The sequence below is a fragment of the Camelus ferus genome, chromosome 35 (genome assembly GCF_009834535.1).
Source record: "Camelus ferus isolate YT-003-E chromosome 35, BCGSAC_Cfer_1.0, whole genome shotgun sequence".
In the NCBI taxonomy this organism is placed as follows: Eukaryota; Metazoa; Chordata; class Mammalia; order Artiodactyla; family Camelidae; genus Camelus; species Camelus ferus.
This window is the reverse complement of record NC_045730.1, coordinates 1,024,036-1,050,009: the sequence shown is the minus strand read 5'-3', so window position 1 is coordinate 1,050,009 and position 25,974 is coordinate 1,024,036. Positions and strand designations below refer to the sequence as shown.

Genomic DNA, 25,974 nt, shown 5'->3' with positions numbered 1-25,974 from the left:
CTTTCAGAAACTGCAAATTGTCAGGCCAGTTTCAGGGAGGGGGCAAAATCAGGCTGACCCTCGGCATCGCACTTAAGACTTGAGAGCTCAGATTCCCACACGCCTGTGTGAGTGCGGGTCTCAGGCAGGAGCCCCCGGCCTGTCAATGTCCGTTTCGTGACCAGCCAGCTCCTCAGAAGGACTGGCCACTGGGGACACGTGCTCACCAGTCCTTACACGTGGTCAGCTCTGCAGCGTGGAACGTGCCATTTTTGTTTCACCGTAACTGTTGAGAAAGGAGCCACCACCTTCTAAGATGCCACCGTCCTCGGTTAGATCATCCACGTGCACGGTGTTCTGTTTCACCTCTCCTCCAGTGGAGAGCCACGCTCCGCACTGACTAGGCGGCCTTCCCAGTCTGGCGCGCCGGCCAGTTTTGTCTCTTTTTTAACCGTCAGAAGGGAGGGTGTGTTGTAGTGCCAACAGCAGCATCCAGGGCTGTGATTTTTCCAAAGCGCTGGTTTTGTTCAGCAGAATGGAGCTGGCTGTCCGCAGCGATCCCTGACAACACCACAGGGGATGCTCAGACCTGCAAAGCAATTAGCGACTCTCAGAGGAAATCCCACGAGCAGCTGATTTCCTGTGAGAGCCAAGCCAGTGTCTCAGCGCTGGGTCAGAGACACGCTTCTCAGCTTTCAGCTTGGATCTGCTTCCTGTTCCTGCAGGGCCATGGTGCGCCGCGCAGTTCACTGGCCACCTGCCCTGTTGGCCCGTGTCCTCTGTCCCAAGAACAGGAACTGGCCAGAGCCCTGCTGTGCCCCATTAGGACTGGGGCCCAGCAGGTGTCAGCAGTCTTCACTCCGGCACACGTGCCTCCCCTCCTTAGATCGACCTTTTCTACTTGTCAGATTCCTACCGGTCCTTCAAGATCTAATTCAGATATCACCTATGTCATGAAGTTATCCGGATTCCCCCGCAGAGCTCATTGGTCACGAACTTCCGTGAAGTCTTGATTTTGGATGCCCGGCCTCCAGACCCGTGGGGGCCTGTTGTCTGTCAGCTGCCTAGTCTGTGGTGTGCTGTTAAAGCATCAGAATGGACTGCAAATGCCAGACCCCCAGTGACAGAGACTCCTGGTCTCTGATCTCTCATGAGGCTGTGGCATGGTCCTCTTCAGAGAAGACATTTGGCAGCTGATAAAGGAAGGAAGAAGCAGTCTGAGTGTGAGGCCAAGCAATCGCCCACGTGCTTTCTGGTGTCCAGTACTTTCTAGTCTCTCCCACGGGCCGAAGGGACCCCAGATATGGTCAAGAGAGGTGCAGACACAGACAAGTGTCCACACTTAAGACTCTGTGCCTCATAAACACTTGTCAGGCAGCTGAAGTGACAGTAAGTCTGCCTGGGTCCTTCTGGCCCCACGCCCCCAAGCAGCGTATACAAATGAATTGTCTAGTATGGTTCTCCCACTAAAAAACCACGTTGTTTTTTTACTGTTACATTTCTTGAGATGTGACGGATATCACTTAAATATCATTTTAATTGACCCACACACAGTTGATGGAAGCAGCAGCACCTACTTACTACTCGTAAAGCATCTTCTGTGTGTGAGACACTGTGCTAGGAACTTGAGAGGTATTGTCTCAGATCCTCCCAATAGCAAAACGTTTGGGTAATTATTACTATGCTGTTTTACAGAATAGCTGGCTGAGCGTTATCAATTAAGTGAAGAGCTGAAATTCTAATCTGCTTCTTCCAGGTTTAAAGCCAGACTGTCCCCACAACATCACACCTTGATAAGCTTCCTCGACATGTCCCTGGGGAGCAGGATTTACCCCAAAGGAAGTCACGCAGCTTTCCGGAAGACTGAAGAATCTGGACACCCAACGTGCCTCTCTGCAGGACCGATCGACGTCTACCTCGAGGGGCGACAGCTTCGAAGACACAGGTGCCAGCGGCCCTGCACTGGTAAGGGCCCCAGGGTTCCCGGATTCATGATCCTTCAGACGTGAGCAGACGGATGCTCTGCCGACGTGGACCCTGTGTGTGTGAGTCCAGCCCCAGGGAAACAGCTCTGCGGGGTGGGAGGCGGGGAGCAGCGCTTCCCCGACGCTGCCCAGGTGCGAGGGAGCAGCCGTGGGCACGTAGGGAAAGCCGCGGTCCCCAGCGTGGGTCTGTGTGCTCGGCCGGGGGGCGTCGCGCGCCTGCTTCGGCTCATGGGAGTAGGTCTGTGTCACTTGGGGAGATGCGCGGTTTTTCCTGAATAATTCGGGGCTACTGGAAGGGCGAAAGCAGCTGTGAGGATGCCGAGTTTCCATCCGACGTTTTAAGCGCAGCCAGACCGTCACAGGTTCCGTCATGGGTGGGGGTCCCAGCTTTAGGGCGCGCTCGTTCCGTCGTCGAGGATGAAGGTGGCGGGGGTTAGGGGACACTCGGGGACTCCGCAGACAAACTCCGGGAAAGACGAAAAGTATTTTATGCGAAAGGGCTCTGACTGAAACTGGGGAAAGGGCGAAAGTCACTTAAGATCTAGATGGGAAGGTCATTCTAGAAGGACGTCTGTTATCAAGTATCTAAACCCCAGGGGGCGGAAGAGTCCCTTCCTGCCCCATCCCTGGAGACACCGCCGGTAAGTCAGAGAAGGAAGGGGGGCCAAGGTCAGTCCTCCTGTCCTCGCCCGAGGCTGTGGCCGGGAGCCCCTGGGGACCGAAGTCAGGCCCGGCACCTTCGCGTGCGGCTGTTTGCTCGGGGGCGGGGGCACCCACGGAAGAAACCCGTCGGTGCAGCTGAGGTGACCTCGAGGGCTCCGCGTGTTCGGCTGGGAGGCTGCGCACGTGTTCTGGGGTCTTCTCCTACGTGCAGACGAATTAGCTGATGTTAGCAGAAGCGCGGAGGGCCGGGCCGCAGCGCGCGTCCTAACTCAGTTAATCATCGGCCTGGACAGGGGTGGCTGCACACGCTCGCTGCCCGACCCACCTCGCTCGCTTCCACCAGCCGCGCCTTGGTGAGAGTTACGGTGAGCGTCTTCGTTTTCTTTTCCGTCAGCTCACTGGAGGCCTCGGTGACAAACGGTAAAGTGCACCCTTTCTAAGGGTGCAGCGCAGTGAGCGTCCACAGACGTGCCTGCAGACCTTTACGCCGCAGTGCAAACGGGACGGAACGTGTTTCCATCCCCGAACGTGCCCCACGCAGCTCCGCCGTTGGCCCGCTCGGCGGCGCGCGCTGCCTTCGCCGGACGGCCTGTCCCTGGGGTCGCCCCCCACGGAGCCTTCGGCGTCTGGCCCCTCTGACCGAGCGCACTTCTGCGGCGCGTCGGGGCGGCGTGTGAGCCCCGTGCGCGACGTGGCTCTGAGTCTCGCTCCGCTGCGGAGGGTGGCGCGGTGGGCTCCCCCCGCACACGCTGGAGGTTACGGCCGCTGCGGCTGCGACGCTGCTGTGTGTGTCCTTGGTCTTCACGTCACTCGAGGGAGCGCCTGTCGTGGAGCCCCTGGGCCTTCTGATACGTGTGTGTGAGTCCGCGGGGAACCGCCGGCGGCTCTCCGAGCGGGCTGTGCCCTTCTGCGTTTGTGCCGGACGCGTGTGCAGGAGCGCGCGGGGCTCCTGCGCCAGCCCGCCCTTGGTTTTGTCAGTTTTTTACTTGTCTCTGTGTTTCCAGCCATTCTAGTGGAAGAGTAAGGTATCAAAGTGTGGTTTTAATTTGCATTTTATTAATTATTGATGAGACTAAATACCCTTCCATGTTTTTACTGAACATCTAAATTTCTTTGATAAAGATTTAAAATATTTTGTCCATTATATACTGGCTCATTCGTCTTTTATTATGGAGTTTGGAAAATTGTTTGTAAGTTTTTGTTACTAGTTCTTTATGAGCTACCTGTTTTTCAAATACTGTCTTCCAACCTGTGCCTTCTGCTTTGATTTACTTAACAGTGTCTTTCAAAAAATAAGAGTTTTTAATATAATGAAGTTTAATTTATTAGTTATTCTTTTCTAGTGTTATGTATAAATGAAAAGATTGTCCTTTTTCATTGAACTGTTTGTGCGATTGTCACAACTCAGTGAGAAATTTCCTATTCTGTTCTGTTGATTTGTAGATCTCAATCATTATGCCAATATTTACTGTCTCCGTTACTCTGTAGAGAATCCTGAAATCAGATACTATTCTCATTCAAAATCGTTTTGCTATTCTTGGTCATTTGTTTTCCATATAAATTTTAGAAAGAGCTTGTAAATTTCAAAAAAGCTATTACAGTTTTGATTGTGTTGAAACTATAAATAACTTTCGGAAGAATTGACCTTTTTGCATTATTGAGATTTTATATCCATAAATATGGTATATATTTCTTCATTTAGAAATTTATTTAGATTTTAATTTTTCTCAGCAATATTTTATGGTTTTCAGCAGAGAATTCTTAGACATATATTTTAGCTTTAACTCCAAGTATTCCATAATTTTGATGGTATTGCTAATGTATTTTGTTAATTTTAATTTTCATTCTTTATTGGTAATTGCAGAAGGACTGTTGGTTTTCTATATTTTGAGCATGTTCCTGAGAATTTGCTAAACCTATTCTATTCTAGTTGTGTTATTCAGAATTTCTGGATTTTCTTTGTAAATTATTTTATCTTTAAATAAAGGCACTTTTGTGTTGCCTTTTTAATATGTAACCTTTAAAAAGTCCTCATTCTGCCTTATTGTTTTGGTTGTATGTACCAGTTTGAATAGGAGAGGTGAGAGAGGCTGTCCTCGCCTTGTTCTTAACCTTAGGGGAAGGTCTTTTACCTTTAAGTATGAATAGATTTGGTCTAGAATCGTGTGATATGATCACATACTTTTTATTGTTTAATCTATTTTATAGGAATCACGGTAACTGATTTTCAAATGTTGATACAACCTTACATTCCTGGGATGCATTCAATAGGTCATATACATTTTTCTCATATTTTTGGATTTGGTTTTTAAAGCTTTGGCAGTGATCGCTGTATCTATGTTTATGTGGGATACTGTTTTGTAGCACTTTTTCTTGTCATTTTTTTATGCTTTTGCTTTCATAGTAGTTCTGGTCTTACCAAACGGGTTGAAATGTGTTCTCTTTTATTTTCTGGAAGACTGTGTGCTCAGTTGCTGTTATTTCTTCCGTAAACCCTTCGGTAGACTTCACCAGGGAAGACATCTGAAACTAGAATTTTATTTCTTCACTGAATTCATGGTGATTGATGCTGGTTATCCTTCTCTTCTTGGGTAACATTACATGCTTTCTATTTAATCTATCAAATATATTGCCTTACAGTGTTTTAAATATTCTTTTATCTTTTTAGCGTCATTAGGGTCTGTGGTGAGCTCACTCTTTCATTCCTGCTACTGGAAATTTGTATCTTTCTTTTTTTTCTTGATCACACTAGCTAGACTTTAAATAATCTTCTTAGTCTTTTCAAATGGTCAGTTTTGGTTTCATTGATTTTCTCTAATTTTCTGTATTATGTTTGATTTTTGCTCTTATTGTTACAATTTCCCTTTTCCATTTTCTTGAAAATAATTGGCTTTTTTTTTTTTTTTTTCTATTTTCAAAATCTGGAAACCCGCACCAGTGATCTGAGACTGTTTCACTTTCTAGTACAGGTGTGTCATGAATTAAAGCCCCCACTGGGCACCGCTTCAGATGCATCTCACCCAGTTCAAAGAATTCTGCTCTACTTGTATTCAATTAAAATAGATTATAACTTCCCTGAAATGTCTTCTTTGGCTGTTGGATGATGTAAAAGAAGGTTGTTTAATTTCCAAATATTTGGATATTGTCAAGATACCTGTGTGTTCCTGACACTCTGAGTTGAATTCTGTGTTCAGAGAACACCCTTCGTCTGGTCTCAGTGCCTGTACCCGTGCTGATACTTGTTTCCCGGCCAAGCAGAGGGTCTGTCTTGGTAGACACTTGACGTGCACTCCCTGCAGGTGGTGGGGTGCTCTGCAGATGCCGGGGCGTCGGGGCTGTTCGGGCTTCTGTGCACTTGTTTTGTGTCTGTTTATTCTGTCGATTAACCCTCCAGAAGTCATTTTGGATCTGCCTACTTCCCTTTTCAGTCCTGTCAGATTTATCTGGGATCTTTGTGATTAGCTCCATACACATTAATTCTTCTTGATGAATTGTCTCTCCATTATTACATAATAATGATAAATACCTCTCTTTACATGGTAACATTCCTTATTTTACGGCCTACTTGGATATGTTAAAAATTAACACACACATTTGCTTATATATACAAATAGAATGCTTATGTATTAGATATACATACCTAAGTCTCTCAAAAATAATACTTTACACTTCTAATGCAGTTTTCAAATGTGTAATAAAAATACATACATGCAAACACATGTTTAATGCAGTTTTAAAGCAATTTCTGGTATGAATATAAAACTGACAGCTTTGAACAACTTAGGAACTATATCAAGAGACACATTAAGGATAAATGTTCTAACTGATGCCTCTTAATAAATCTTCTTGCTTCTCATCCCCAAACCAGGTCATGTATCAGCAAATAAATAATGAAAAAAATTCTTCTGCATTATAATTACTTGGAAAATTGATAACTAAAGAGACCATTTAATAAGTTAAAAATCAAATTTGCAATGATAGACCTGAAAGGATTCAGAAAATAATCACTGTAACACAAAATAAATATGAATTCTGAAAATGCGTATGGCATTCCAAAAACCTCATCGGTGGTTACTTGGTCTGTTTGAACTTTAACTGCTGAGTGTCCTTATGTTTATACTACCTGTTAACTTATAAAACTGCCCTTCTTTCTCTAAGAAGGTGGGTTTGAGATTGATATTTATTTTCCCTTTAAACGTGTTGAAATTCCTCTTGATTCTTACTTCTGCACGTTCTGGGCTCAGTGTGTGAAGCTGTCTTTCCCTCCTGACAGGAGAACGGGCCTGACCACTCATCCCGGACAGCGGTCAGTCCAGGCTGCTGGGCTGTGGTTTGCATCGTCCGGTCTCACAATCTTGGCTTGCTGAGACCGGAATCCTGTTATCGCTCCGTCGGCCCTCACACTCAGGGACCGTAGTCAGTGAGGACAGACGGACCACTGCTGCTGGCCTGAGTATTATGTCCTAAAAGAGGACCCTTGCTGGCTTGTGCTGTGACTGAAACTCCTACAGTAACCAGATACTTAACATGCTTGGGGATTCATCCGCAACCACATGCTGGCGGTGCTTCCCCTCCAGTCGCTCCTGTGGCCCACGTTCGCCTGGGTCGTCAGGGCCGAAGGTTTGGTGATTCGGAGTGAGAGTCATTGGAACAACCTGAGCTGCAGGATGGAGCACGCCTGAGCACGCATCAGGATAGAGGAACGTGGCCAGTGGAACAGAGGACACCTATGAAAGAGGTGCACAAGAGGAAGGAAATTGAAAAATCAAGTCCTGATAGTTCACGGATTTGCCTGAGCTTTTCCCTGCCTATACCAATCTGATTACTGCCGGGGCCGCTGCCCGCGGCTTCAGACCACAGTGCCCCAGGCTGAAAACGGGCAAGGGGCTTGGGAACGACTTTGTCCAGTCCTCCTACGATGCTTGAAATCCTGCACAGCATCCTGCTTTGGGGGCCCAGCCCCTGTACCGATTCCCAGAATTCACAGGTGCCTAAGGCCACGTTTCACCCTCAGACATTCTAAAGAGCAGCAGGGTCTTCATGTGGAGCTGGAATCCGCTGCTTTGAGCATCACATGTTGGTTTGGATTGAAAGCAGAGGTCAGATAGAATGAATTGCCCTCTTCTTCCAAAGGCTAGCCCTTCGTGTGCTTGAAAACCCCATCTCTTCTCCGCCGGCCTCCCCAGCTCTTTCAGCACTCACTCGCCATTCTGGCCACTGCTTTAAAACTCCCACTTTGTCTGTGTCCTGCTTAACGTATGACGCTGAGACTAAACAAACATCTTCCAGTACTGTCTGGTGAATGGAAATCAGTCTCTTCCCAGCCTGTGCTTCCGTAAATGTCACTTCAGCGGGGTCACCACACACCATCACGTCACAGCAGGTGATGAACGTGATTAGATCTCCCCATATTTTGAGAAGCATTCCAGAGACAAAGCTTTTCATCTGCTTCAAAAAGGTTCCATGCATAGGGGAGGAAGAAAAGGTCCAAAAATGAGAATACCATTTTATTTCGTACTCCTACTTTTAAGAAACGAAAGTTTCTTAAGAAACTTAAGACTCTTAAGAAAATAAAGTTTCTTCAACTCCAAAGGAAGTAGGTAACAAAAATAATTCTCAGAACTTTCTGTCCCAAATGCTGTGAATAGATTATTTCCTTACTTTAGAAAAGATTCTTAAAAACCCATATCCAAATGCACGTCTTGAGCACTTGACAAGACATTTTTTTCCTGTTACACATGCATATTAATGAGGCTTTCAGGGAATGCTGTATCCATTGAGCTATATCTTCATTATATCTGAGAAATGTAAAAATCCAAATTCTTGAATAGGTCATCATTTCAGGAAACGTGAATTATGCCAAATGTTGATGTTTTAAATAATATCAAGCTGATAAAATCAATGTTCTTTCATTTCTCTGCATAATGTGCCTTCTACCGCAAAACCAGTAATTGCATCAAGATATGGAAGGAGACGGTGCTGAGAGATAATTGGAGGGCTCTGCAGAGCGCAGGCTCTGGAGTTGCACGGAACTGCCTTAGCATCGCGGCACCACCATTTACTAGTTGCATGGAAGAGGGGAATTACCTTCCGGCTCTAGGACTCAGTCTTCTCATGTCAGACACAGGCAGTGCAAGGGCCCCACTGTAATGGTGTAGAGAAGAGCTCAGAAGGCACACTGTCACCGGTGGGCAGCACGCAGGAGCTCCTGTCACTTCCCGTGAGGAAGACGATGGGCCTCTGTCCTTGTGACACCACAGAGTGAATCAGACCCCTGGGACGTTTGCAGACGGGCTCTGTAACCTCTGCCTTCCTCGTGTCACACGCATCAGGCTGCAGGCTACTGTCCTTGCCGATGTTCACCTTCATTAAGATGCCTTCCTCTTTCTAACTGTACTCCATTTCCAAAACCAATCTAGAAGGAGAAGCCGGGAGAAGCAGATGTGGAGCGCAGCCTCAGCTGTGCCCTGGCCACTCAGGGCACCTCCCTGGCACAGAGAACACCGGCGTGGCCTGGAGCGTGTTGAGAGTTCAGATTCTCCACCTTCCCAGACCTGCTTAGTTAAGATTCAGCTTTTTAAGGCATCCCTTCTCCGAGAGATGGATGGGCACATCCACGTCTGAGTGGCACCGTCTGGACCATCACGCCGTGGGTGAGGAAGCGGGTGACAGAACAGGGCTTGCAGAGCATCAGAGAGATGAGAGAGACATAGTGTATGTGGTTGAACCCCCTCATTTACACACAAGGAAATTGTCAAAAGACACACACGTTAATTTCCACAAATTCAAATCCTTGAAGCTGAAAAATGAATCTCAGTGCTGCGTTATTTCCTTAGAACGGTAATTCTGCTACTTTTGAAGGCCACACGGAAGGAAAGAGGATTGAAGAAACAAAACCAGAGAAGCAACTTTAATTTTAAATCTTCCTTGTTTACTCAGCATTACAAAATGAGCATAATTTAGGTACAGGGGAGTTTTGCCTGTCTTCTTCACCAGAGAATCTCTGTGCCTGACACGTGTGTAGGACATAGTGGTGAATGAAGGAGCCAGAGCCAACCACTGAGGAATAAGAAAGCTTGCCACATGTGCAGATGAAATATTAGATTCTTTTTCAGCTCCCAGGGATGATCTGTGGAAGAGTTTGCTGGTAGCAAGAACATTGGGAGATTTTTGCAAACTGATTAATTGAACATTTAAAAGCTTGTTTTCATGTACAGTTTACTCAATTTATATAAGCAATTACCAAATTTGCATGTACAAATGGATGCAGCTGCAAAGCCTAAGGTATTTTTTTTTCATTAGATCCACTAAATTTGAATCAGAAAATAGGTTTAGAAGTCGCATTTGGCGTAGCTCTCCCTGCTGATGATAAACACACCCCAGCATCCTGTATTTGAGAAAGGTTACTGGGAAGGTCGCTTATACCAAATAAACTAATAGGATTTGAAATGCATGAAATCCTGTGTTACAGTTAAAATGCAAGGAGACAACAAATCTTAATCACTTCTTACCTTGATCAGTTCCTGACGTCGGCCTCAACTGTTTTAAGTTAGCTGTGTAGAAGCAGGCCAGGGTTCACAGCAATACAGTGAAATGCACTCACCGCAGTGACATTAAAGCACAGCTCGAGTTATGCAAAGTTGACACCATTTTCTTTTCCATTTTTTTTCTTAATTTCACATGGGAATTTAAAGGATGGACGAGACATTTTAAGGCTGTGGTAAATTACACCATCAAATTTGGCTAGATTTGTACTGAGAAATTTTTTTCCTTTGATTTTTTTCAATTTTTTTAACTTTTTTTTATTGAGTTATAGTCATTTTACAATGCTGTGTCAAATTCCAGTGTAGAGCACAATTTTTCAGTTACACATGAACATACATATATTCATTGTCACTTTTTTTTCACTGTGAGCTACCACATGATCTTGTATATATTTCCCTGTGTTATACAGTATAATCTTGTTTATCTATTTTTCATATGCCAGTCAGTATCTACAAATTTTGAAATCCCAGTCTGTCCCTTCCCACCCCCCTCCCCCTTGCCAACCACAAGTTTGTATTCTATGTCTATGAGTCTGTTTCTGTTTTGTATTTATGTTTTGGTTTTTTTAGATTCCACATATGAGTGATCTCATATGGTATTTTTCCTTCTCTTTCTGGCTTACTTCACTTAGAATGACATTGTCCAAGAACAGCAATGTTGCTGCAAATGGCATTATGTTGTCAGTTTTTATGGCTGAATAGTATTCCATTGTATAAATATACCAACTCTTCTTTATCCAGTCATCTGTTGATGGACATTTAGGCAGTCTCCATGTCTTGGCTACTGTAAATAGTGCTGCTATGAACATTGGGGTGCAGGTGTCTTTTTGAAGTAGGGTTCCTTCTGGATATATGCCCAGGAGCAGGATTTCTGGGTCATATGGTAAGTCTGTTCCTAGTCTTTTGAGGAATCTCCATACTGTTTTCCACGGTGGCTGCACCAACCTGCATTCCCACCAGCAGTGTAGGAGGGTTCCCCTTTCTCCACAGCCTCTCCAGCATTTGTCATTTGTGGACTTTTGAATGATGGCCATTCTGACTTGTGTGAGGTGATACTTCATTGGAGTTTTGATTTGCATTTCTCTGATAATTAGTGATATTGAGCATTTTTTTTCATGTGCCTATTGATCATTTGTATTTCTTCCTTGGAGAATTGCTTGTTTAGGTCTTCTGCCCATTTTTGGATTGGGTTTTTTTTTCTTATTAAGTCATATGAGCTGCTTATATATTCTGGAGATCAAGCCTTTATCAGTTTCATCATTTGCAAAAATTTTCTCCAGAGAAGTTTTTTTTTTAATTAAAGTATAGTCAATTTACAATGTTGTGTTAATTTCTGGTGTACAGCATAGTGATTCGTTTATATATTTAATATATTCCTTTTATATTCTTTTTCATTATAGGCTGCTTCAAGGTATTGAATATAGCTCCTTGTGCCTACAGTAGGACTTTATTGTTTATCTATTTTATATATAGTAGTTAGTATCTACAAATGCTGAATCCCCAATTTATCCCTTCCTACTCCCTTCCCCCCCGGCTAAGTTTGTTTTCTTTGTCTGTGAGTCTTACTCTGTTTTGTAAATAAGTTCATTTGTGTCCTTTTTTTGTTTTTAGATTCCACGTAGAAGTAGTATCATATGGTATTTTTCTTTCTCTTTCTGGCTTACTTCACTTAGAACAATCTCCAGGGCCATCCATGTTGCTGCAAATGGCATTCTTTTATTCTTTTCATGACTGAGTAGTATTCCCTTGTATAAATATACTATAACTTCTTTATCCAGTCATCTGTTGATGGTCATTTAGTTTGTCTCCATGTCTTGGCTATTGTATATAGTGCTGCTATGAACATTGGGGTGCATGTATCTTTTTAAATTGGAGTTCTCTCTGGATATATGCCCAGGAGTAGGATTGCTGGATCGTATGGTAAGTCTCTGTTTAGGTTTTTGAGGAATTTCCATTCTGTTTTCCATAGTGGCTGCACCAAACTACATTCCCACCAACAGTGGGATACTGAGAAATTTTGACTGTATCTCCCTCATTTTTATAAGCTCTTTCTCTGGTACTGACATTCCACACTGCATAAAATTAGTTTCATATCTAAATGAGAAAAAGATGTCATTTTTGGGTGCTGATTGCATCTAAGCAAAGAGAATTTTGTGGCACATGTGTAAGATCATCTCCAAAACGGACCAAATATTGAATGTACAGGAAGGTTATTAGTAAATTCACATTCTTAGGAGTTTTCCTTATGTTTTACATAGTAAACTAATTCAAGAAGGGTCTACCTGATAATTTTTTAAATCATTTGTACACAGACAAAGTGATTTTGGTTTTCATTTGAGGTTTTCCATATCAAACAGAAGTGCTCCAACATTTGCATATTTTAAGTCACGTCAGTGCATCGTAAGCTGAAAGGCTTCCATCTTCCTGGTTGTAAATCTAACAGAGCCTTTCCATCCCAGGTGTTTCCAACCTGTTTATCTTCATTAAACTAGATTAGAACGGGTTGCAGTGACAATCAGAGACTCCTGAAATGATAAAACAAATCCAGTAAATCTCAGCATGCTTGAGGTGTTGCCGCAGAACCCAGACTGCCTGGATGAGGCTGCGTGAGGTGATCTGTCTCCGTGAGCTAACATGGAGGTCCCACCTCACTGTCTCTCTTGATTTATAAGTTGCCTTGGAAGTCTTTGACCAGGAGTTGTATTACCCTGCTTTCAGAACTCCATGAGTTCCAAGTTTCCCTCCAATGAAAGCATTTCGTGTTCAGTGGAATTCAGTGACAACCCACATTCACGGACTGGCTTGACATCTCCAGGTGTGAGTAGATACACAATGACGTAAGGAAGGCTAAACCGATTTACCTACGGACGTCACCCTCATGCTCTGTGTGTGGATCCATGTTTCACTTGCATCACTCAGGTTTCTCACTACCATGCTTTCCATAATGATGGCTAAGAGCCTGTGCATACTCACAGACTTCTTGGCACTGTGGAAACTGGCCTGTGTGTGTTCTGTTCTTCCAGCCTGCGACACACCATGCAATGTGGGTATCGCTGTTCCCTCCACTTTATAGATAAGAACACGCAAGTAACTTGGGGGACCCACATCTAATAAATGGTCGATGAGACCCATTTCTATCAGTGGCATAACTGAGAGCCACAGGGACTACATTCAGGACTGCTGACTGTCAAGTCCAAATACTATCATTGATGAGGTTTCCGGCTTGTCTTCTGGTCTGTGGACTTTATCATAAATTAATACAGAAGGTGGGCTTTTTAACTGATGATGTGTGTTCCAACAGAAAAATTGTAAATAGAATCTAATGAAAACAGTAAAATCAATTTTTTAAAAAAGTTCTTTTGGGCCTTTACATTATCATTCTGAATTTAAGTCTCACTTTTAAACTAATTAGATTAAAAATATGTAAGAGATTGGCTTGTATATGATCTACATCACTAAATATGAAAGCTATGTTGGTCTTAAAAACGTATATTCTAGGTTTTAATTTGTCTTATCAAAAGGCTCTCAACCCCATTATTTATAATTAAAGTGGTCAGCTGAATTCTAAAGTGCAGCTACTGCACCTGATTTTCCAGCCATGTATGTTAAAGGCCTTGCCTCGTGCTTGCCGCACCGCTGCAGTGAAAGGCACACCCCGCGGTCCGTGGGCACCGAGTGTCGGTGCTCAGCAGCCCAGGTCAGGTGCAGGAGCTGCGGCCTGTGGTCCCCTCCAAGGCAGCCCCTGGTTTTAGACGCTGTGTGTGTCTGAAAACTGCATCTCCACATGTTTGTAAAAATTTTTCACTAATTCACTACTGCTTTCATTTACTCCGACCGAGTTTGGCATCATCATTAGTTGAAAGAGAGAGAGGGAGGGAGAGAGAGAGGGAGGGAGAGAGAGAGGAAGGAAGGAAGGGAGGAAGGAAGGAAGAGAGAGAGAGAGAAAGAAAGAAAAAAAGAAAGAGAAAGAGAGAAAAGAAAAAAGAAAGAAAGAAAGGGATAGATAGATAGATAGATAGATAGATAGATAGATAGATAGATAGAGGGAGGGAAGGAAGGAAGAGAGAGGCAAATTGTATTAGGCAGGTTATAAAATGTGATGGGCCAACATGTGGAAGCAGACACTGTGAGGACTGTTTGACTATAACTGCTGATGACTGTACCCACTTGTTTCTTCCATGAAAACCATGGCCTGTGGCTGTAGCCCTGAACTCAGTCTGACACAAAGTCATGACTTTCTCTGCCCCCTGTGGCCGCCAGGACGTTCCGCCCAGACTACATCACAGGCACAGCCGCCGCCACTGGCTGGTGCCGTCCAATAGCAACTCACAAACGGGTAGGCCTCTGGGGGTTAAAACAAAATTGTCCTGACTCTCCTGGTCTTCCCGACCAGATCCCTCTCTGGAAGCAGCCTCACCAGCTGTCACTCTGAGGACTGCATGTAGAAATGAGCCAGGACCGAGCTTCACGCAGCCAGTCCATTAAATCAGACAGTGAACAGACAGAGCCATTTCTTCTATATTGTCTGCAATAGAATACATTCAGAGTACTGCCTATTTCACCGTAATTATCAGCAAAATGATTTTCATTGAATTTCATTTCTTCTCTTAATAAAAAGAGCCTTCAAAATGAATAATACAAAATTTTCCACTCATTTTTTATACTTATAAACCACAAAGCATTCACCAGAAAAGAAATGACCCCCAAATGAATCACAAAGGTCATTCACTGTAGGGTTAAGATTCTCTTTTTTTAATGTCTATAAAGGTTTGTGAATTCTTCTATGATTAAACTGTTCAGACACCCTCAAATTATTAGTCAGTTGATGAAATGTGATACAGTTCTTTTTTTATTGTTTACAGACTTTTGTGCTGCCTTTGAAGTACAGTTTAGAAAGCTCCAGCATATTTAGTTCATTTGCTTATAAAAAGTCTGTTAAAGTCTTCTCTAGAAGCTTTGTATAAATGGTCAAGTTGGTGTATTTTCCAAAGCTGTTGGGAGAGGTAAAAACTGTGACAATTAGATTATTTTAATATGGTGTGGTCTGTGCGTTTATTCAAATTTTATCTGTGAAAGGAAGATTTTAACTAATCTCAGAAATACACACACACAGAAACCCCGTTTTAGCTATTCTGGTCTGAAATCCGTGTTTGTATTCTGAGTAGTCACCGCCCTGCCTGCCGCCTCCGTCTCTAGCTCCCTGGGCGAGTTCACTCCTCCCTGCTTCCCAGGCGAGCCCTGCAGCTCCCTCCCTAATGGACTCTGTGCTCTGGAGGCCTGGGGCTTTAGCTTCCTGCTCCTCCCGACTGACAGCTGGATCACTGATGGTCGGGGGCCTCCGTGAGACTGGTGACCAGGTGGGTTTCCTCACTTGGTTAAGTGCTTTAACAGAACTCTCTTCAGTGTGGAGCAGCATTCTGTAGCTCTCAGCTACTGATACGTGTTCACAGGCTCTGGTAATCCATGTAAAGTGGTCACTAACTGAAGGATTTCGCTCTGCTTTGTTTTCCACTCACATAAAGCATCCAGGCTCTACAGTTAGATTAACTGGATTTGAATAAGACTCTCAACCACTTGTACTCTGTCAGCCAGGAGCATTTGCTTCCTCTCTGTCTCAAATCCTGCCCATAAATCCAGGTTACTCGTGCGTGGTTTGAAGACAGATTGAAGAAAGAAAGATAGAAAGATAGACAGACAGACAAACAGACAGGTGGTGATGAAGGTGGATCACAGCAATGACAAGCGCAGCTGGACACAGAGACGACTCTTAGCTGCTGTTACGTCATCACCATCACCACGGGAAGCATCTCATTCCAGGTATCCTGAAGAACACGGCGTTAGACTCTTACGCCCTAAATTTGAAGAATGCATTTCAGGTCAGTTGAACCAGGAAATGCATATACTTATATTAATATATACTGTGTTATAATGTATAGTATGTGTACTGTGTACACACGCACACACATGTATATGGAACTTTAACTGCATTTTCCAGGCCTCCCATTCCTAGGGCAGTCTCCCGCCTGTGTTCTCAGAGCGCCCGCCCCTCCCTCCTGTCCACGTGGACCACACGGTGGGGAGCCCTGTGAGGTGGCATGTCACAGGGCGCTGGCTGCCACCACGGTGTTCAAGTATAAGCCAAGGGCACCGTTTCCCAGTACTCCTAAACCTGACAGCTGATCAGTGTACAAAAGTGACTTTGATTTCCTGAGGTTCACAATGAAAAAGGTAAAATTTCCCTTTTTCCACATTATTGTCACGTGGTCACTAGCACTGGAGTAAGTATGCTCCTGTGTGTCATGAAAACTTCCAGGGTCAGAGTTCTCTATCCGGCACACGTGACCTTCCTCGCAGGGCTCAGGAGAAAGCGGGGTGCCAAAACCAGCATCCCAGTGACCTGCGTCACGAGCACTGGACAGGGAGGTGTCCGTCGCTGGCCCACAAGTACCAGTGCTCTGACCATCAGGGTCCATTCCGTCACTGGCTTCCCTACACAGCGTCAGGTCCCAGCAGGAGGTGCCCAGGAGAGGAGGTGACAGAGGACAGGGACCCTCTCATTCCCCTGGGTCTCCCCCTTCCTTCCCAGGTTTCCCAGGAGGCTTCTCGCTGGGAGAACACTGGTTCCTGGGCCGCTCACTCGCAAAACGGCAGGTTAACTGTGAGCTAACCTTGATAATCTCATCATCTTCCTCCGTGCACACGTTGTTGTCTCTCTCCTCTCAAAAAGGAGAAAAAATTCAAAATGTTTTTATCTGCCAGAAATTGCTTAGTATCTGTCGTTAGAAACTGGAAGCACAGGAGCTCTGCTTTGCGGTGCCTGTGGCGGTGGCGACGTCACGGTGGTGCAGAGGGCAAGGACGGAGTTCGCGTTCAGTGAGGGCTTCTCCAGTGCCCAGGGCACCCCTCTCAGAGCTGTACTTTCATTAAGCGGTTTGTTGCGTCCAGCAACTCTGGCATGAGGCCCGCACTCTTCTCACGTTACAAATGGAAGAGCCAGAGTTTGGAGAGTCAGTGAGGAGGACCAGCTCACGCAGCACGAAGCCGGAACGTGCGTTCTTACGGTGAGGTTCAGGGGCAGCCCTCTGGGCACAACCCTGGCATGGTGATGATGGTGGTGACCACATCTTCTGTGAAAAACAAGACCTTATAAATGCAGCAGGGTTAATGGGGGATGCGTGCCTGTTCTGTTTCCCTTGGAATCAGAACACCAACTGAAATTCTCAGGTCTTAATGCAGCCCAGAAGTCTCTGTCGAAGATCTGTGTTCTAGTTTCAAGACTTCACACACAGACCAGTCAGGGCACAGCATGGGCCATTGGAGGATGGCTCTGCCTTTGCCGGGAGATGAAAGCAACATGCTTGAGTGCAGTCCGCTCTGTCCTCCAAGGAGCGCGTGCACACTCGCAGGGAGCAAAGAGTGAACGATGTGAAGCAGGTGCCCGCTTCCATTTCCTCTTTACTAAAGAGCTGGCGGAAGCTCTTAGGGTTCTTTTGTGTCTTTTTCTTCTTCCTTTATGTGAGATGTGTTGATCATCGGCTGCTCTACGCTGCTTCATCTTGTTTGATCTACATTAGGGTGTCACCTACTTGGTTTCCAGGCTCTTACCCTCAGCTTCAGTTTATAAATTTTCTGAAGGCTTATCTTAAGTACAAGCTTATCAGTGGGTCTCTGCAGAGATCTGCTTTCTACAGCGTCTTGCATTGCTTTGTTATCATTCTGGAAGATGGCCTGGTTTTTCTGCCAAGTGGTGATCCCGCCACCTCCTTCCGTCTTTGTTTTATTCCTTTGTTTTACTCTGTTGAAGGGAAGCCTGTATCCTCTGCTTCAGCAGAACTTCTCCAGCTCAGCCAGAACTGATGCCCCATTTGGGCAGGAATGCAGACGTCATGAGAGTGCCTGTGCATGAAGTGCTGAGTGTCCCGCCTCGCGTGGGGGTGTAGAGGGTTTAGTGTTGACCTTTTTGTGCCCAGTGAGTACCATGCAGGCCACACCACACACAGACACACACACACACGACTGTGCTGCGTCCACCCGGACCTCAGAAGCCGCTCATCCTGCGGCCCCACCACCAACAATACGGCCAGTTGACAGTCGTGCGGTCCCAGTGTTTGTTGGGCACTGTTCTATTCTAGGACCTTAAAAGGTTTGTGAAACCGAGTCTTTTGGCTAATAGAATTTTCTGATTAACTGAAGTTTACCTAGAAATCTTTCTTTACTTTCATTTACCAGACCGTAAACTCATGGAACTGCAGAAGTGGACAGGATTTCAAAGCCCATTCAGCTCTGTGCCCGAGAAACCCTCGAGCTGCTGTGTCAGAGACGCAGTGCGACCGTGGCTGGGCGGTGGTGGGTCTTCCTGGTGAACTGTGGGGAAGACGGGAGGGCCTGAAATCCGGGGCTCTCCGTGGCCACTTCCGGTGCTGGGGTCTCCCTCCCCGCCCAGCCTTTACCTGAGGTGGGGAGCTGCCCCTTAAATCCTGGGCTCCTCATCTGAGGACCTCATGAGCAGAAAAGAAAGCCTTTCCCCAGCTCCATTTCAAAAGCAGTCAACTTAGATAAGACCTGGGGGAGCGCCCACCCTCAGCCGCCTCCAACTCAGGGAGCCGTGATGGCTGGGCTCCCAAATGCTGGTGGCTCCCATCCGAACTCGGTGGCCGAAGCAGAGGCAAGATACCGTTTCCCCAAAGGAGGGAGGTATTGGGTGTGAAAAAAAAAAAAAAAAAAAAAACAGAAAGAAACTTCAGTGTTCGCCTTTTATTTTGCAGTTGACAATACTGTGCCACAGATATTTAAGATATCTCCGAAGTTTATGTTGGCTGTTGGCTACAAAGCTAAGATTAGAATCTAGAGGTCCCCAAGCTCCAGGAAAAATGCATGTGTCCTTGACGAAAATATTTCTGAAAGTTCCGATTCCTGGGGAAAGAATTTAAAATGTGTTCGATGTCCGGCAGTCATGTGTCACCTCGACTGTCATTGTAAAGCCGCTTCATGGTGGTGCATGTGCTGAGGAGTCAGGTTCTTCACTAATTACATGGGACACATACCTTGGCATTTAATAATCCAGAATGTCAATATGAAGTGAACCTGTTTTCCTAACATTTTATTTCTTTTTTAAAATAATCAGTAGGAAAAAAAACCAGTTTAATTGTGGGTTTCAGTTGAACATTAAAAGTTTTCTGACCATCTATAGACTTCATGTGAACTTGGAAGCTCTTTGATACCCAGGTAGTGTTCTGTCACTGACAGATAACCTCCCCTTCACTATCCTCCCGCTAATAAGCCTGCAGTGGTCTGGCCCTTGTGTCAAGAGGAAGACAGGCATAAATACTCTCCTGGTGAAAGACGTGGACTTTTGATGAGTTGATTTGTGTCATGATCTTATTTTTAATAAGAGCATTTTTAAGAAGCTAAAAATAAGTCCATACGTGTAGTACTGTGCATCGCAGACTCAAGTCACTTCCATCTTGTTAATATCTAACCCCTGTCTTTGAAATGCTAATTATTGGTTTTAAAAAGCAGTTGAGGAGAAATGTACCCAAAGCATCCTGATTTATGAGATCTAACTGCCAAGCTGGGGCCCCTGAAGATCTTGAAGGGTGTGTGAGTGAAGGCGTGTTTCTGCAGGGCGGCTGGAGGGAAGCGGGGATGCGGAGCAGCTGTCCCATCATGCCAGGCGCTCCGTGGTGTCTCTTGTTCTGAGCCGTTTCTGCTGGTATCAGTCAGGCACTCTTGTCACACGCTCCCCGGTCAACACTCTGAATCAGAACCAGCTTTGAGGATAAACTGAGGTCTCCAGCTCCAGGCCTGTAGTGTGCATGTGCGTGTATCCCGTACATGTGTATGTGTATGTGTGTGTACAGGAGCTGCTGCTCCAGGTCGTGATGGGGATCCCTTCATACCACCAGCATTCACTGCTGCTCGAAGAGTTAAGTGAAACTGTCCTCCTCAGAGCTCCCCTCCCGGGCAGGACCCTGGATGCCTGAACTCAGGCTGGGGACTGACGTATGAGACCTGGGCAGGGACAAGAGACACATTATGCAAATGCAGACATTTCTTGTGCTCGATACGTAAATGCTGCACAATTACTGGGAATGTCTAATGCTGAGCGATAAACACGCCCTTCCACATACCCTGTAGACGGGCTCCTCGGAGGACAGAAAATGAGAGAGAAAGGTGGGAGTGGGAGTCAGATGACCACCTGGGCCCTGCTCAGGAAACAGCAGATAACCTTACCACGGCATTCGGGAAGAGGAACTGGTCTATAAAAATTAATTGAGATTGATCGTTCTAATTGTGGTCGAAGTTGGTGATACCATTCCAATAACGTGCAGAACTCTCTGCAAGATTGTTACATTTCAACCACACGATGAGTCGTGCTCACAGACTTGATTTCCTCGTTATATTGTTTCTTCTCTGGAACGTTCCCTCGAAAGTGTTAGACGTGCAGCCCTCTGAAGTCCTCCCTGATGCTGTCTCACGCAGCAGCAGACGTCCGGCCCCCAGAGAGCACGCAGTGAGACATCCACCGTGGTCTTAGCAGCTGCAGCCAGTGGGGGTCCTGTTTACGCCCAGAGTTCTCTATGAAACTCTCTCGTGTCCTAGAATGTACCATGTGCTGCCAGATATTCCAGGCCAGCAAAGATGGTCTGTCAGTAATCACTGCATCACACTGGCACCTGCTCGTCTGGGCACCTCGCTCCTCCAGGGGGAAAGCAAGGACTCAGAGTCAGACAAAACTCACTCTTCCCCTCTTCCAGTTAGTAGTTTTGCAACCACATTAAAGCTGCATAATCTTTCTACACGTACGTTTTCTGCTCTTTAAAATGTACGTCACAGGACACGGGGCAGGATGTACCCCTGCAGTCTGTGCGAAGCGTGACGCCCACCTTGGGCGCCGCAGACGTCAGCACCTGCTCCCTTCACACCCGTCGGGACCCCTCCCCTGCAGACTCTAGGGCAGCGGAGTTCCAGGAAAGGGCAGTGCAAACGGGAGAGGCAGGGACCCGGCCTCTGCAGGGACTTCAGCCATGGGCCCTGAGCTCCCCTTGCAGGGTGGGTGTGGGGGCCTCTTCCTGCCTTGCACGGGCCCAGTTTCCTCACCGTCCCACGTCTGGCTTGTCGGTCTGTTCTGTCACCTGCTTAACCAATATCCTGCTAAATCTTCATTGTAAAGACTCAGAATTGCTTCTGTGTTCTTGACCCATTACCATCTGTTTCTTCTTGTGCCGTATAATTAACGTTTACCGAAGGCCATCCGGCTTCCCGGGTGCCCTGGGCGGGCTCAGTCAGGTTCCTCTGCCTCCAGGAGCTCCCTAATCTTTCTGGACACAGTGGCCTTCACCCTGACCCTCCTCGTCTCCACCACCCCCGTGACGTGCGGCTTTGTACCGTCTGTGTGCTGTCATTTGACGCATTCATTCATTTTTGTCTTATTTCTCAAAAGGAGTTCCTAGAGGGTACGAGTTGTGTTTATACTTTTTCTCCCTCAGAACTACCACAGGCACCTTCATGCAAAATCAAGGCTCAGGTACTGAAAGGCCGAGGCCCCTTGTGTCTCATTGCTGGGATGGCAGTCTTAAAGAGAAGGGTGGAAAACCACAGCGTCTCCCCGCTGGGGAAGGCACTGCGGGTCAGGTCATGTAATTTTCCGGTGCACATGTGGGGACACAGAGATCAGGAAGGGCCGATGAGTTTGTTTAAGGGCCTCAGAGCTCTGGAGACTCCTGCTTCCTCACCAAGTACATGTTCCAGTAACAGAGTGGTGTGCACCTCGGCCTTTAGGAAAAGACGAGGCGTTCAGAGGGAATAATGTCTAATTGTTTGTCTTCAGTCTTAAAAACTTGATTGTTTATTAATCACAGAAAAGCAGGCCTATAGGGCATTTAAAACATCTTGATTGTACATTATTTCAAAATACCTGCTACTTCTGGTAAATGATTCAGAAGTAACCAGACAAGTTTGAAAACTGATTTTGTGCCCTCTGTTCAGTTACTGTTTGAATATTTATATTTTCAAGACAGCTAAATCTGCCCTGCCATATATCTAGTTAATGTACTACTGTTAGTGAAATGGTGATTATTGGGGGAAAGTTTCATCGTGAGAAATGGGGGAAAAAAAACAAAATGATCACGACCCCGTGGAGTCTGGCTGTGGTGGCTCCGCAGGCATTCTCAGCGCAAGAGGAATTCTCGAATCTCAGCCTCAGCGCAGCTGCTGCTGCTGTGGGGAGGGAGGCCTGGAGCTGAGCAGACCCGTGTCAGTTCCCAGGTGAGTCACAGTTACGGTGGCCCCGCTGAAGTAAGCCACTGGCATTCTAAAGACCAGGCAGCGGGCACAGCACACCTGGGCTCAGAGAAGCAGCACAGGAGGAGCCTCCCCTCTCGGACATCAGGCCCTCGGAGGAGAGAGCAGGGAAGCTCGGTGTGTCCTGGGACGTCAGCGACGCCTGCTGTAACCCCCGGAGGACGGCCGGGGCCCACGGGGAAGGGGGCCTGCTCGGCTTGCTACCCTGCCCTTCCGCTGGCGCAGCACCCAGGACCGTGTTTAGGGAGAACAGACGACCCCCGAGGAGCGGCCACGAGAGGAGGGCTGGCCTCCCCACGCTTCTCCCAGGACGCCTCCTTGGGCCGGTCTCCTTTCCATCTGAAAGAGTGAACTCACATGGAAATCTGCTTGCTTGAGAAAAGAAGCAGTTCCGTGGTATCACTGCTCCTTACAGATAACCCCGTGACTAGTCCTGCAGGAGCCCTGCAGGACAGCTGCCGCCCCGCAGGTCAGGGTGAGGCGGGCAGCGGACCTTCCTCCCACCCCCCTGGGGACCTCACTTGGCCCTAAAGCAACTCGTCAGGCGCATTCTCTCCTGAAGCAAGAAATGGGACCTGGTCCCCATGTTGCATTTGGGGGAAAATGCTGACATCATCAACTTTACACTAAGGAAAAGGAGAGAAAACAAAACAAAATGTGACTCTAGCCTTTAATTCCTGCCGAGGACGTTAAAGACACGGAGCAGAACTCTGTCCCTGAGCAGAAAGAACGTGTTAGAATGAAATCAGCGTTTCATGTTTTCCTTTTAACGGAGGTGCTGGAGATTGCACCCAGGACCTCGTGCACGCTCAGCACGCGCTCTGCCGCTAGGCTGCTACCTTCCCCGCTGAAGTCGGCGTTGAGAAGTTTGTCGAGTGCAGATACCATTCTGATAGTTTGGGATGTCACTGTTTAATTAGCTGTTGCAACAAGATAGCTGTGGAAACAACCGTTATCTGTGCTCAAAATAGACATATTTAATAGTCCACAGATAATACAGTATCAACATGCCATGTAATATGAACAATAAGAGGTTTTCAAGAAATACCAGGGAAACATGGAAGTTAAGCAATAAAATACTTCCCCTGTAGTGTTTGTAGGTCTGTCTACTGTGAGGGACCCAATATAAAAAAGACCTTAGAGAAAATACCTACTTAAATACTGTTTAATTAATTATTATTAAAGTATTGTTTAATTAGCATTAATTAAATGATATTTAATTAATTAGGGGAAATAGCTAATTAAACTTCAAAAATTTAAGGAGTGGTCACTGAGCAAATTATCCGTAATGCAGTCACCGTGTGGTATTTGTGTCTCAGTTACATGGAGAGCAGGACCTTCTCAGTGCTGCGTGGACCTGGGGTGTGAAACAGGCAGCCCAGGGCTGTTCTGTCCATCTCAGCACAGCTGCAGGACACGTTCAAACCTGTCGGCTCCCGGGCCTTTCTGCTCAGACCCAGCCGTACCACGTCTTACTCTGATTCAGAGCTGCAGGGCAGGTCCTGGTCCCATTCCGTATCTCGGAGTTTCCCCAGCACTCAAACACTCAGAGTTGGGCGTAGCAAAATGTGACCTGAGCCGACACGAAGCTCTTCCTACCGAGTGAGAACAGCGTGTTTCTTTCCCCTTGGCTCTGTCAGTGCGGGGACGACAGGGTGCCTGCATCACTGACCCCGGGGCGGTGGGGCAGGGCACCAGAACCCCAGCGTGTCGCCTTCCTGACTTACTGATGAGTAAGTTTTCTCATTAGAAAACTGCCTTTGTAAAGGTTAATTAACTTTATACAAATCTGGGGAAATTCGAGTTCTGAAACCCACCTGGGCCCCTCAGGTTGAGGCCGGCGCTAAGGACTTGCACCCGCAGTGGCCCTCACAGCCCTGAAGATGAGAGTCTCCTCCCATCTGGCCTCCTGCCGCCCCCTCATGGGTCCTCCCCAATTCCTCCAACTCACCAGACACCCTTCTGCCTCAGGGACTTTGCACTTGCTCTTCCTGCTCCTGGGAAGCCTCTTTGACCAGATGTTTGCATCACTCGTTCCTCACCACTTGGAGGGCTCCCCTAAAATCCAGCTCTCTCAGTAAAGGCTCCCCCGATCATACTATTTAAAATTGAAAATATCTTTCTAAGAATTTATCCTTCTCTGTCGCGTCCGGCACCCCTTCAGATGGTGTGCCTTTTACTTACCCTGTTTGTTGTCTCCCACACTAGATCTAAGCTCCACAAGGACAGGTGCTTAAAAAATACGTGCGTAATTTCCATGGGGAACATGCTTTGTGTGCGTGTGTGTGTGCTGTGCGCTCTCTGTGCATTTCTTCCAGATAGTGCACGTAGGTCCAGGCATTCTGAACCCACCGTTTGTAAGAGAAAGTCTTTGTTCTATGAGTCGGATAAGCTGGCTCATGATTCGTCCTGCTAACTTTCGTGTTCAGGGATGGAAATGTGATTCTCAGAAAGGATCATTACTTTCTCTAGAAGGAAGGCGATCAAATTCCTACTGCTTTCATCTTGATTTTATGTGAGGTGCTGTATTTTTTAAGCTGAAAAGACCTTGAGAGTTTAGAACTTTCAGGAGAGCATCTCTCAACTCCACTCCCCTGGACTTTGTGGCCCCACGTAAGGGGAGTCACAGAGGCCTCGTTCAGGTTCAGCAACCGGTCCTTTCTTACTTTTGGACACAAGTTGACAGATGTTTGCTGAGGGCTGTGCGTGAGGCCGAGGATGCTGCAGTGAGCCTGGCAAGTCTCCGCATCGCGTGGAGGGTGCAGTTTGTTGGGGAGAAGATGGAAATGCACAATCACAACCTCCTGGAAGGGCCGTGAAGCAAAGAGCAGTCTGTTGGGGGGCCCGGCAAGGAGTCCCGCCCGCACGCACGTGCCCATTGGCCACCCGAGGGCTCGGGCCCCTCAGCCCCGACCGCCCTTGTCGAGTCTGTGCTTCCCTGAGCCTGTGCTGGGTTGACCCCAGGTGGGCAGATGAGACTTGCTTTGCTAGGACCGACCTTCTGTGGAAATGGAGGCTTTCCCCGAGGTCAGGCCAGAACGCGGCTCTGCGTGTTGGCCCGCCTGTGGTGTGGATGCTCGGGGATGCTCACGTACCGCCTCCCCGTCGCGGGGTACCTTCCGCCTGCTGGGGCCTCGGCTGTCGAATCTCCCCGCCCACCCCCGTAAGCCCCTGCCAGCTGTCGGGGCTGCCTTTCTCCAGCAGCACTGCTCCCGCTGGTGACCTTTCCCAGAGCCCCTGTGCCTCTTAGAAACGCTGAGTGGCTTCAGACTCCAGGTCTCCCCGTCCAGGCTGTTGTGATGCTTCCAAACGGGGACGCTCGTGATGAGTCCTGGAGCTGCGCGGCCCGCTGCGGGCACGCAGGTGAGCAGCAGGGACAGGGACAGGGACGGGGGCTGGTGACGCCCTGTGACGTGGGGGGCGACCCTCTTCGGAGCCCGCGACGTACTGCTCAGGAAGTGTGTGGATCACTCACGAAGCTGTGCTCCTGCAGTCGCCTC

The 25,974-nt window shown here is 47.0% G+C and overlaps 1 protein-coding gene across 1 annotated transcript in view; it reads left to right on the top strand.

Annotated features, from left to right (window-relative positions):
- The first annotated feature begins 1,847 nt into the window (after positions 1-1,847).
- The window catches only part of ADARB2 (adenosine deaminase RNA specific B2 (inactive)), a 382,017-nt gene continuing 357,890 nt past the window's right edge, over positions 1,848-25,974 (top strand). The window contains exon 1 of the mRNA XM_032473756.1: positions 1,848-1,944. The gene's annotated coding sequence lies outside the window, so the exon portion shown is untranslated. The remainder of the gene's footprint in view (positions 1,945-25,974) is intronic.